Consider the following 13,336-nt stretch of genomic DNA (forward strand, 5'->3'; position numbering starts at 1 on the left):
GCCACAAAATATTGTATAATATTATTTAAAGCAATTGAATTTAAGGTAATACAATTACCTTAGCACAATCTACTAGCAAAGCCATTATATGAGGGGCATCATAAAGTATATCATGTCTTACAAATTTTGTATTAATCTGCATTATCTGTAATTTCAAGTATAAGATTAATCTATTGTGAGACATGTATTCTTTTTCTGTTAAAAAAAAAAATAAGATTACCCTCCTTTATAATACTTTCATCAGTTTATAGACTATAGAACAGTAGTTTAGCCTTAATACATATAACGTGAACAAAGACTCTGAAATGGTCCCATTAACTGCCATTCAACATGGTATTCTTGCCATTTTGCCATTTTCCAAGTTTTATCATAAAAAAAACCAGATTCTATTGTTCTTTAATATAATTTCCATCAGATTTGATAAATTTATTGATGTCTTCAATAAATTGAACCTAAATGTTGATAACTTCAAAAAACAGATTGTGAGATCGTTATGTCTTCTTCTGCAAAAAAAGGTTTCAAACACAAAAAAAAATGTCAAATAGAATAGTATCCCTCCTGGAATATTAATTGTACTTTTAAGCTTGAATGATAGAATAGATTACTCCATAAACAAAATTGACCAATATAAGTACAACAACTCTTTACATAATATAAATACAGTTGACTGGTGGATTTACAGTGGTTTAGTCATTCCATTTAACAAACACATACATAAACAATGGTTGACATTACAATTGTAAATTCAGTGTGTGACATATCTTTTACAAGAAAATAGTATGAGCTCTGTCCACAATGTAAAATTCTAACAACAATTAGGTAAACATCCTGAGACCTGAACAAATATTTCCACTTCCATCCAGCTGAAGTCTTCAAGGTTGACATTCCCCCTTTTCTTTGGCTGGTATCAAAACTGCCATTTGATATAAAATATAAACAGGCACTGCTGAGAAATAGCTGAAATATTTGTCATCACCGATCAATGTTACGAGGCAACCTTCTGGGTACATCACATAAACTAATTGGATGAGGGTCCTCCTGAAAAGACAATAGGGTGCTTTATAGCTATGACAATATATAGAATTGTAAAATGAAAACAAGTATTAAATGTGTCAAAGTGACAAGGACCAGATCATAGAGCAGAACACATCCCAAGGCCACATGTGTCTCTCACATGACAATCCCAATTTTTTTTATTATATTAAAAATTTACTGGTTACTTTATCTTTCTCAAATGGGTTCATGTCAATATATTGATATGCTGGAATATTTCAAACAATAATATGTCCATAGTACACGGATGCCCAACTCATACTATCATTTTCTATGTTTAGTGGATCGTGAAATTGGGGTCAAAACTCTAATTTGGCATAAGAATTAGAAATATCATATCATAGGGCACGTGTGTACTAAGTTTCAAGTTGATTAGACTTCAACTTCATCAAAAATTACCTTGACCAAAAATTTTAACCTGAAACTTGCACTATCATTTTATATGTTCAGTGGACTGTGAAATTGGGGTAAAAAATCAATGCCAAATTAGAAAGATCATATCTTAGGGCACATGTGTACTAAGTTTCAAGTTGATTGGACCTCAACTTCATCAAAAACTACCTCAACTAAAAACTTAAACCTCAAGTGGGACGAACATAGGTGGGGCATAAAAACATGATCAAACAGCCTAATTACCAGTAAACCAGCCCTTATTTTCAAATTTCACTCAGGTTCCATTAGACAAATTAGCACCACAGAAATTGAAATGTTGAATTTCCATATTGTTTAAAAAAATATAATTGCACAGAAGTGTTTTTGTTTTCTTTTTATATCTAAGTAAATCTCCATACCTCAGTGTAAGTAGGTGGTGGTCTATAATTATATACATAGTTATACATAGGTGTATATGTTAGGTCTCCCATATTACATGTATTTTCATCATCATCGTCATCTTCATCGTCCAATCTAACAGCGCCACCTACACTCTCATGATAAGTTGGTGGATCTAAAAAAATAAATTTTAATGCAATTTTTATATTATGTTTATGAAAAACAAATATTTCTTCAAATAAATTTAAGTCATATTGGATACCAATTTAATAAGTCTGATGCAGACATTTTGTGGTCAAATTGTTTCAACTGAGGTACTGCACAAGCGTCAAAAGGTGTCCTATTGAGTAAAGGGGTGACATCAAAAGGCGTCATTATGAAGGAATGGGTTAAGAAGTATGTTATGTTTAAGGGTAAAGTTGTTACAAATGTTACAAATCTACAGAAAGGCAAAATAAAATAAATGTTCATAACTATTTCTCAAGAACTATATAGTTGACAACCTGAAATTTTGACAATATATGACAAAAAAGTCCAATTACATTGTAAATGTTGGTAAGGTAATCGAAACAGACATAGGTGTATTTTTTGGGGAGGCATTTATTAATACGTACTGATCTTCTATAAATTCATTTTTATTATCTGACTTATAATTTTATGAATGGCCAACCTTGTCAGCAGGGTATATATATACTTTCAGACTTCAGAAGGGGAAAGGGCTAAGAAATAATAGTATTTAAACTAATAAAGAGGATTGATCGCTTATATAACAAGCAGCTGTCAAACGACCCTACAATACACCCATTTTGTGTAATTTTGATTGTTCAAAAATATGTGATACTTAGAAGACATCAAATTTGAAGCTAAAAAAAAATAGCTCTGTTAAAAAACTTGTGTAAGAATATCTGAGTCATATTAATATTGTGTCAAATATGACTGCTAAAAGACAAACCTCACTTTTCACAAATTCCTACAATTTTATCAAGTTTCTCATAAATTAACACTATCACATCTAAATTACTGTAACTCAAAAATTTTGGATGATAAAAGTTTTCCATGAAGATGTCAGTACATGCATACCATCAAAAGTACAAGATATAATGGTTTTCAATCTTCAAAACTTGAGGTAACTTAACATCTAACGTTGGGAATGTGTGATAGTTTAGATGTCAGTTCATGCATACCATCTAACATACAAATATATGGTTTTCAATCTTTAAAACTTGAGGTCAACTTACCATCAAACGGTGGGGGAGGTGTGATAGTTTCTCTATAAGGTGGAGGTACAGGTAATGTTGTCCTGTTTTGGTAGTCTGTAAATGTTTCATTGAAGAACCTGGTACTTGTGTATCTAGTTGGTCCTTGTCGAAAGGGCACAGTTCCTATCACTAAAGGTAAATGCAATGTCAGATTATAAGCACCAGGTATATGTAATGCCACCTGAAAATAAATTGGACATGGTAGAGTAAACAATATGGAATGACAAATGAAAAAAGTACTGCGAATTCATTATTATTCATTAGATACCAAAGTTACAGGTGAACCACGAATTAAAATGTTCAACGAATTACACAATTTCTATAGGCTTTAATTTGTATGCATAGATTGGCTAAACCACGCAATCATATACCCACGAAATGCAAGTTTGCCTTAATCCACGAAAATTGATACCCATGAAAATAAATGAATCCACAGTAATATATGTGCAAAGTTTGAAATTTGTTTATGGAAAACTGTGAGAGATGCAGATAACTTAAAAAACTTTTACTTAAAGGCATGTAGCATTCCATGATAAAAATAATCGAAGCATCACACATGATGAAAAATAAAACCAATCTGTTCAAATAGATCCTTATTGTTAATCTGTGTTTAAATGAAGTTGAAGAAATAGTTGGGGTTATTGGTGACACAAACAATGTACCCTTCATATGTTCGACAGGCATAATTTTACAGTGCCCTATAGCTGTTTATTTCTGTGTCATTTTGTCTCTTGCAGAGAGTTGTGTCATGGCAATCATACATGTACCACATCTTCTTATCTATATAATGAATGGAAAGCAGGATTGTTTTGATCAGCTCCAAGACCTGCTCTTACCTCTGGCATCATAGGTTATAAATCTAGTGATAAGTTAGTGGTTCACATCAGAATAACTTGAAACGAAAAGAAATTTTACCAACATATGTCCACACACTAAAGAATTTTCAAAAGGCTTTAGGCCAGGATTTTTTAATTTGTTGGTTTACGGATCCGCCGACCCGATTTTGCCAATTTCCAAAATAAAAATAAAATCGAATTTTCAGGCTTTTTTTATTCTGGCCGACCCTAACAAATGCATTATCCCTGAAAAATAATTAAAATATCCTTTCTTATGAAATGTATTAATCACTAACAGAAGTGATGACACTTTCTGTTGTGAAAAATGAAACTTTCAGTTTACGTTTCTTAAAATAGACAAATCAATTATAAATGACCTTGAAATGTCGTTTGCGCAAATTATTTTGCTGAACGAAACCCGTGTTTAAAACCAATTACACAATAAGTTCGTTTCCCTTATTTGTCACCAGTCCGTAAGATGCATGTTCTCATATAAATAGACTTGTCCAAATGTGGACAGGTGGAAGTTCAAGACATCAACTTGAAGTTAAAATACTGAATTTTAACAAATCATTTGATATTTTCTTGTTTTATAGATAAAAAAAAAATATCGTCCGTTTGGATAAAAAACGGGAATGCATGACAACAGATTATTTAACCTGATATTCTCGTTTTTCCAGTGGACGAGTCTATTACGTTTTTGACAAGTGTGTTGAAACTTATTTTCGTACGACGTTTTTACGTGCTTATTATTTTTATGCTATATATTTTTTCACCGAGTTTTGATTAAAAGCTAAGTCAAATAACTGACGTGAATCTGTTTTTCTTGTTTGTGAAATGACGATTTAATTTTGTCTTTGTCAGTGTACCCCCCTTTTTATACGGGAAATTATTAGACAATGTCATGTGATGTACAGCTGAGCAATAATATTTCATCAAATTAAAATTTAAGAACGATGAAAAAATAGTATGACAAACATATTATTAGAAAGGTGAAATATATTTTTATTTTGCATATTAGTCTTCTGTCTTGAAAGATCTTTTTTTTCTTTTTTTTTCCGACCGACCGACCCGACTTTTTCATGGAGAAAATCCGTAAACCAACAAATTAAAAAACCGTGGCCTTAGTTTGATTTGGGACAGAGTTACACTAATCTGTTCATGTATCATTTTGTATAAAGCACTATTTATTACTTCTTACTTTAATTTAATAGTCCACTTTGATGACAAAACTAATTAAATGGTCTTACTTTAATATAATAGTCAACTTTCATCACACAACAGTTAATGATAGAAGGTGAAACGGCAGGGATCTTTAACAGCTGTGAATCCCAACTTCCATGTGATTGGGGAGCAACTGGCAATCCTGAAAACATCAACTAAATTATTTGGGTTATGTACAGAGCAGCAAATTTAAATTCATTCCCACAATGAAACTCCAGAACTTCTGAATGATACTATAAACCAGCTACTGGCAGTATTTATCAACTGACAAGTCTAATCATTTATCTTTAAAATTTTGAAAAAATATATTATAAATTTTATGTTTAAATTTTTTATAAACATATGCATCTCATTATTACTTGCAATATTCATGTAATTTATCTAACCTGTCAATACTGTGAACTTTGTCCTTCTGACCCTTGATTTACCATTGGCAAAGAAAGCTTGTGTTTGATAAAATCACTGTCCGTGATGAGTGGTTCTCAAACTCAGCAGAGATGGCTATGGATTCTCCTGTAATGTAATAACATGTTTATTAGATTAGGATCCAACATCTATAAATCAAATTCATTTCAATTCCTCAGTCAGAAAATCCATTTTTTTACAAAAAATGTATTTTAAGATTATCATGCATCAGTTCTGAAAATGTTGTACAATTATGTAAAATGTGGATACTGTTATTTAAGACATTTCTACCATGTTTTTATTATCATGATTATTGTGAAAATTGCAATTGGGACGATTTTTATAAAATTAAAACTTGCATTCCAAATTTGATAGCATTATTTCTTTGCAACATTTTCTGATATCCAAATAATCAATATCACAAATATGTTCATTGTTCAACTATCTCAATAACTCACATGTACACATTTCTGAATTTACAATTTCAATGGTTCATTTAAAAAACATATAAGTATATAACCCATTAAGATTATAATGACTCTTGGTGAAAATAAAAGCAAAGATAAAAATTAGTTAACATGGACAAAACAGTCGGGTATATAATGTACATCTGGGTTATTCTTACCAGGACAATACCCTCTGCGATCAGATCTTGCTGTCATACTAATTGGTCCTGAGGTACACATCCAGCAACACAAAGTCTTCTCTATACTGCTCTCAACACATAACTGAAAATACATAATAGGTATAATTACAGAGTACTGTTAAAGATGTTAAAATACTAAAAAATAAAGTTACCTGCAAAATATCAAAGAGAAAAGAAAAACTACTTGAGTATCATAAGATGGAAAATAATCACACAGAAAGATTAGAGCAAAATTTTAGCAATAAAGTGTTTTTTCTGAAATGTTGATGTACAGTACACACAAAGAGGATGTAATCTCATTCTCCCTACACTGTGTAAAAACTTGGTGTCACACCAGGAAACTCCAGCAACTTTCTCAAAATCTTGGGAGGAAATTGGGAGAAACTTGGAGTAATTCCTCCCTTACACTCCTAAATTGTTTATTACCTTGGTGTGGTTTCTCCCAACACCATGATTTTTATTGCTATGTTTACCTTTGAAGTGTGCCGGTAGTTGATTACTACAGTAAACATTTCTTGTGTTTCCTGTCATTAAATGTCAGTCACAAAAATGATGAAAAGTTTGAGATTTGTTAAAATTAAAAGATATATTAGGCCACGGTTTTTTAATTTGTTGGTTTACGGATTTTCTCCATGAAAAAGTCGGGTCGGTCGGTCGGGAAAAAAAAGAAAAAAAAAGATCTTTCAAGACAGAAAACATATGCAAAATAAAAATATATTTCACCTTTCTAATAATATGTTTGTCATACTATTTTTTCATCGTTCTTAAATTTTAGTTTGACGAAATATTATTGCTCAGCTGTAAACATCGCATGACATTGTCTAATAATTTCCCGTAAAAAAAGGGGGGTACACTGACAAAGACGAAATTAAATCGTCATTTCACAAACAAGAAAAACAGATTCACGTCAGTTATTTGACTTAGCTTTTAATCAAAACTTGGTGAAAAATAATAAGCACGAAAACTGATAAAGAAAAAAAATGTAAAAACTTCGTACGAAAATAAGTTTCAACACACGTGTCAAAAGCGTAATAGACTCGTCCACTGGAAAAACGAGAATATCAGGTTAAATAATCTGTTATCATGCATTCCCGTTTTTTATCCAAATGGACGATATTTTTTTATTATCTGTAAAACAAGAAAATATCAAATGATTTGTTAAAATTCAGTATTTTAACTTGATGTCTTGAACTTCCACCTGTCCACATTTGGACAAGTCTATTAATATGAGAACATGCATCTTACGGACTGGTGACAAATAAGGGAAACGAACTTATTGTGTAATTGGTTTTAAACACAGGTTTCGTTCCGCAAAATTATTTGCGCAAACGACATTTCAAGGTCATTAATAATTGATTTGTCTATTTTTAGAAACGTAAACTGAAAGTTTCATTTTTCTCAACAGAAAGTGTCATCACTTCTGTTAGTGATTAATGCATTTCATTTCATAAAAAAGGATATTTTAATTATTTTTCAGGGATAATGCATTTGTTAGGGTCGGCGAGAATAAAAAAAAGCCTGAAAATTCGATTTTATTTTTATTTTGGAAATCGGCAATATCGGGTCGGCGGATCCGTAAACCAACAAATTAAAAAATCCTGGCCTTATAATCTGATTTTTTTAAAGAATCCTGCACAACTTATTTAAAAATATTTATTAAAAATATATTCAGCATTAATTCTGACAGTATTGGCTTTTCATACCTAAGTAAGGAACATAATTAAAATAACCAAAAGACATTTGTAAGTGGAGTATAATTAATAGAAAATAAAGACATATATTTTAATTGAATTTATTGAATTCCTTTTTTATAAATTTAAATAATAAATGAAGATTATATTAGTATATGAAATATGTATGAAATTTATCTACATTATTTTATTTTATTCATTTTTTTGTATGATTACTTCTATATTTTAAACCATGTATTTATTAATACAACTTATTGTAAATATTAAGTTGCCATTCTTAATTATGAGATTTTGAAAGAATGTAAATAAATTTCCAATCTAAAAATACTTTTTGTATATCATTTTTTTAAAATCATTTCATTAACTTTTTTATAGCTTTCAGAAATAAAACTAAAATAGGAAATGGTTGAAATAGGAAAAAGTGAGAGAATAGTTGTTATGTAATTAGATGTCACTGTCAGACCATGTAGTCATGCTTAGATGATTTTTATTACTTTTACCTGCAATCAACAGGTCATAAAACCCTCCCAGATGGGAGTAATTACTTGGTGTTTTTTGGGAGGGAAAATCTGTGTTTCACAGTGTGACACTGTGGTACACCAGAATCAGTGTTGGGAGTTTGAGATTACATCCTCTCTGTACAGCAGTGTTTTCTAAAGACAGATATGACAGACTACAGTTTTTGGAATATTTATCTTGACCCTGCAGCGCTTAAATTGCAACTTCGAGCATTAAAAGTGTGTTAATTGTGATGTTTATATGAACTGTTTATCTGTTGATAACTTTTGTTCAGCTAAAGATCACTGCTGAGAATAAAATCAATATAACAATTATTGATCCACTTGGATCTATCCATTACCTGAATTTGACTTATAAAACCATGTAATTGCGTTGTTTATCATACATGACTACAAATATTTATGAAATGGACATTGTTAACATATATAAAAAAAAAAGTCGAGTTTATTCAAATTTATGATAAATTTATAATGAAGAATTTTGATTAGATTCATCTTAGAAAACAAAATAAGACTTTAATTTTCATATTTAAAAAAATAATCCTGTTATGTCTGTAAATTGGTCTTTGAACTGGAAAATTAAGCCTATGATAATCAACAACAGGGTGTCAATATCTGGGTACTAGAACCAGAATTATGTGTATAATGTCACTTAATAATAATGTCTTTAAATTTTACCCTGAAGATTTTTTTAGAAAAAGACAAATACACACAGAAGCTCTCTTAAGTGACAATCTGCAGAAATTTTTCAGCTGTTCATTTGAATTCTTTTGTTTTAAAAAGTTGCATTCCCAAAATTACAAACTGCTTAATCATAAAATATCTATAGATGGAGCAGATACATCAGAAATGGACATTAAAAATATAGCTCCTAGCACTGGTTCAAAGGAACAGGAGAATATTCTCTTCAAATGACTTAATTTGGACTCTTTAACTCTATAAATAGACTGTAATATCAACGTGTTATATATGTGTGTGAATTGATAATATTTTATTTCTTTATTTTTTATAAAAAGTGAAAATAATTAAACACCTAGTCTGCTTGTGTTTCTGAAAATTGAGGGATTGTTTCTTGTCAGAATAATTCTCTCCAAAAGAAGGGCTACCCCTTACAAATTCTTAAAACATTTCTGTGAAGGACAGTGTAGAGAAATCTACAAAGCTACTTGGAGGTAAATTAAAGTGGTCTTTGTCAGTCAATTAAATTTTTCAAGTATCTCAGAATAGGTATAGTCTGTGAAGGGTTTGTAAAATCAAAATGAAATAGGCACAAACTTCCCTGGACAGTTGGAATTCTAGAAAAGTAAAGACACCAATTTTTGACTTTGTTTACGACCCCAAGCTAATCAACGGTTACAACTGGTGTCATTATCTGTTGTTATAGGTAATCCGTTTATCGGATGGGTCATTAGTGATCATCAACATTAATTCATTCAAATAGAATCGGTCAGTCGGCAATTATCTTTGAAGAAATGTGCGTACAACTTTGGCACAATTTGCGATGTTTGCCGAAGTTTCATGGAGGAAACGTAATGATAGAAAGTTGAAAACTATAATATTTGTCATTGACTGCCTTCATTTTTGATACGAAAATAACAAAATCGGCCACCATATTGTGATCATATTTACATCATATTTACATGCTGTTTATAATCCTCCAAAGAAGGAGCACACCCGAATAAAGAAAGATAACTCAATCTGATTTTTTTCCTAGCATTGAGTAACCCATTTACATATTCTAAAATATGTCTACATACTTCTTGCTTAAGAATATATATGTTTAGGTATTTATTTTGAGTTATGGGAAAAGTTAAAGAGGGTCTTGTTCATCTTTTTCTGTATTCTTTATTTTTGATGCAATTTTTCACTGTTGCTATATATCCAAAAATTTTGCAATTTACTGAGCACAGCTTTTTTGTGCTGTATTGCCATTAAGCACAGCAGGGGTAGAAGGTGAAACTGGTAAAATGTGGCAGACCATAGAAACAGTATGAAACAGGTCACCTTTCAAAACATACTGCATATAAAGTTCAACTGTGCCAAGCAAAGATAAAAAAAACTTGTGTGACAAGCTGCTTAAAAGTAGAAAGATAGAGTTATATATGGGCTAATGATCTTGTTCTTGTATAACCTGTGATTCAACGAATAAACACAATGTTTGATTAACATCTTTTATTAAAATATGCCCTTTTCATATTATCATAACACGCGTTAAATGCCCTTTTCAGGATTGGCACCCTGCCCTTTTGAAATCCTAGCTGGAACACTGTTATGGCCACAGATTACTAGCACAAGAATCAGTGCCAAGAACACAAGTCCATACCTATCACAACTTTTGATCCTATATATTGTATACCAATATACATGTACAAACCTGGTATTCTGCTTTATTTATATCTATTGGACTAATGACTGTAAAAGCTTTCTTAGTTTTATGGTTGAATGACCAGGGTTTGTCCATCTCAGCCTTTAGCCAATACCGTATACTGCCATGTTTTCCCTCAAATGATGTTGCAATACCTCTGAAAGAAAATCATGCATCACATTTATTTTACAACAAAATGCATAGCAAACTCATTAAAGGCCCATCATAGACACTTGCTCATGTGTGTTAACTAAATTAGGGCCATTTAAAGCTTGCTGGTTCAGTTTTGATGTGAGCTAAGACTCTGTGTAAAAGGCCATGCTATGACCTATAATTGTTTTAAACTTTTAATACATCATAACTTGGGTGAAGAGTGGTTTAACTGGCACTTATACCACATATTTTGATTTATATCACATGTATATTGTTATCTATGTGCACATTCAATTGAATCTATGTTGTGAATTGAGTTGGAAAATGCAAAGCATACATATACTTTAATATAAGTACATGAAGTATGATGCAGTACATTGAAATTAACTTGTTGTTATGCATCTTTATTAACAATATATACAGAAAAACATTAAGTGAACTCGTGATACACGCAGGGACGTCAACCAAAGAAATGAGCAGTGCCTTCTCAGATGCTAAAAAAATACCCTGCCCTCCACTGGCACTCTGCCCCTTTTGAATTCTAGCTGGAGCACTGATCAAATTACATAACATTTTCATAACCATAATTGTGATACATGTTTATATCATATCTTGAAATTACACAGCTACATGTACATGTTTTGACACATTAGTTCACTGCAAAAATGTATACAATTTATATAATGAAAATGAGTATTGGCGTTGCTAATTTTTTTACTGTAGTGACCCATAGTCATGATAGTTATTAACTTTTACACCATTTAGTATCTGGTGGAAAGTTGTCCCATTGACAATCATACATGTTCGAAACGCACAACCTCTGTGTTGACTGGCTAGTGACAACAGTAGTTAATACTTAGACCACTCCACCACCGAGGCCCAGTAAGACTGAACACCATGGGTAGTTCAAGAGGTGAAACAGCTGTGTAACAGGTATAAATGGTAAAATTTAAACTATGATCTAAATACAGATTAAACCTACCCCATCTGTAAATCAAAGGAGAAACTAAACTCGTGTCTACCTTCTGTCAGTGTATCTCTTCCTTCTGATACTTCTACAAAATATCAACTAATCTGTAAAAACATCTATACAAATCTACAAACAATTAAGACCATAACATGTACATTGTATGAATAAGCTTAAAATTTTTCATACTCTATTTTTAGATTTAGCAATTTTCAAAATTTCTTGTTGACTTAAATCGTCATTTCACAACAAGTTTTTTTTTTTAAATTGACCAAATATGGCACATTTGCATTGTCATTTGTAATTCACAGGATTGCAATTATTAACTAACTCTTGATCTTATCAATTTTATTCTTTTCTATCCTTCATGTCCTTTCAGAAGTCTAATAACAATAACAAGAACAATTTTAATTGTATTACTGTGCTGATATGATGAAATCAGTTAATGGGTGACTTCCCCAGCCCCACATACACTTGGGACTCCACTGCACACCAGAAATGTACCAGAAAATGCACAAATTACGAATTTTGTACACCAACCAAGTTATTGGCTAACATAGTAAATTGCATGTCGAGGTAAACTTAATTGGCATTTTTTGCAGTATAAATAAAAATTTATGTTGAGTTGCTGACACATTAGTTGTGGGTTTAAAGTAGACTTTCTCTTGCATACTTTATCACAGAGAGAAATCATCTTGACAAACAAGGCTCAGTGTGGCCTATACATTTTTTTTTGGTAAGGCCTCATTCATAAATCTATTTTTACACTGGTAGTGGCCGTATAATTTGGGGTACCACTGATCTGTCTCTGAAATAGTTTCATCAGCTGTTCATTTGTTTACCAACAAGAAAATTACCTCCTCCAAACAGAACTTGTCTTTTAAAGAAATATTCCACTTCTGCATTATAATGTTCAGTGTAAGAACCAAGACGACTGCCTGTACTTCTTGATTCAGTCCAGTGTACCTTTGCTACCCCTCTCATAAAAATGCGCAGAGATCTCATTTTCATGTCGCCCTTCAGATCGACTACGACTTTCCCGCATACTTTTTCGCCTGGGTGGAAAACAGATTTGTTTCCCGCAAGAATGATTTCAAAACATTTTAGTTTTCCCATTTTAACTCTATATAGGGTCGTCTACAAAGAATATAGTAAGTATTTGTCCCGGAGTTGGTTTGTCGAGCGACATTTTGTTTTCCCCAATCACTGCAACCGGAAGTAAAACAGATGCTGGAAAATGACCCATAAAGATATTTGCGCGGGAAATTTTAAATTGATCATTTTTTTTTAAAGATTATATAATTCTACCATATATAGTGACAGCCTGGGCCTTGGCTTCAATTGATTATTCATCGAAGATTATGTCACAGGAGGAAACTTAAAATATGACATAGATTGATATATATACAAATTAAAAAAATATAGGAAAAATGAAATGCCGCTATGTT

At 31.5% G+C, this 13,336-nt stretch overlaps 1 pseudogene; it reads right to left on the reverse strand.

Annotated features, from left to right (window-relative positions):
* Positions 1-210: 210 nt before the first annotated feature.
* Positions 211-13,093, reverse strand: LOC134715798 (arrestin domain-containing protein 3-like; annotated as a pseudogene).
* Positions 13,094-13,336: the final 243 nt, after the last annotated feature.

The sequence above is a fragment of the Mytilus trossulus genome, chromosome 4, assembly GCF_036588685.1.
Source record: "Mytilus trossulus isolate FHL-02 chromosome 4, PNRI_Mtr1.1.1.hap1, whole genome shotgun sequence".
Lineage (NCBI taxonomy): Eukaryota > Metazoa > Mollusca > Bivalvia > Mytilida > Mytilidae > Mytilus > Mytilus trossulus.